Source organism: Wasmannia auropunctata, unplaced genomic scaffold (assembly GCF_000956235.1).
Source record: "Wasmannia auropunctata unplaced genomic scaffold, wasmannia.A_1.0 LD336033.1, whole genome shotgun sequence".
NCBI classification, from domain to species: domain Eukaryota; kingdom Metazoa; phylum Arthropoda; class Insecta; order Hymenoptera; family Formicidae; genus Wasmannia; species Wasmannia auropunctata.
In genome coordinates this window covers 111,678-112,677 of record NW_012026857.1, presented here as the reverse complement: position 1 = coordinate 112,677, position 1,000 = coordinate 111,678, and the positions used below count along the sequence as shown (strand labels likewise).

The window sequence follows — 1,000 nt, the reverse complement described above, 5'->3', positions numbered from 1 at the left end:
TAAAAAAATGTTCGAAATGACCACCATTGCATTGGATGCATAATCTTGCGCGTCGAGAAAGACTCATTATTGCATTTCTAATCATGTCCGTGTTACTGTTGCAATGGCTTCGGTAATTCTATCGTCTAAATTCTTCGCGATTTTGGATTTGNTCCCTATAAACATATCTTTTAAGAAAAATTGATAAAAAAATTCTTTTCTGATATTCTTGTTTCTATATTTTTAATTAATATGATAATTACCATTAATTTGATATAAACGCATTTGAATTAATAGGTTAATTTGACAAATTTCAGTCTTATTGTATTAACATATTCAGTTTTTTCATATTAAAAATGGTTTTTCTATCGGTATTATAAAAATATTCACCATACGAGGTAAATGAATATATGGTTATAAATTCATTTTTACAGTTGACGTAATATCGATCGTAATTGTATTTCTTTAATATTTTCCGATATTAATTAATTATTTAGTGTACAAATAGATTTCGTATAAAAGAAAAAGTAATTTCTTAGGAAAAATAATCTCGGTGTTGTTAAAAGAGCTCTCGTAGCACCTCTAGCATTTGTCATATCATCATGCCTGAGCGCGCGAAATTTCAGCTCTGTGATTAGCTTACTTTAATCGCTACTAATTTAAAAACTATAATAGCTTCGACATTTTCGTATTAGGATTTTCGTCTTAGAATGTTCTAAAGAATCCGCACTTAAAAGGAAATCCGCGAGGTTTGGGATACTCTGTATATTTCGATGTATATATCGATGTGACGATACGCCCCGCCTCGTCACCACAAGGGGCCGACCAGCCGCCCCTGGCGCTCAGCGCCACAACTCCGACTAACACGCGCGCCGAGCGTGTTACGGGAGAGCGACCCCTCTCCGCAGCCCCCGCCGAAGCCCATCGGCGGGGGTATATAAGCCGCCGCCGCGGAGCGACGGCAACCAGTCCGGTCCCGAACCTACTCCTGTCGAGACCGTTCCTCCTGCGAAGAGAATCA

The 1,000-nt window shown here is 38.1% G+C and overlaps 1 protein-coding gene across 1 annotated transcript in view; it reads left to right on the top strand.

Annotated features, from left to right (window-relative positions):
- The window catches only part of LOC105452299 (venom acid phosphatase Acph-1-like), a 19,777-nt gene that overhangs the window by 15,664 nt on the left and 3,113 nt on the right, over positions 1-1,000 (top strand). The gene's annotated exons all lie outside the window — the stretch shown is intronic.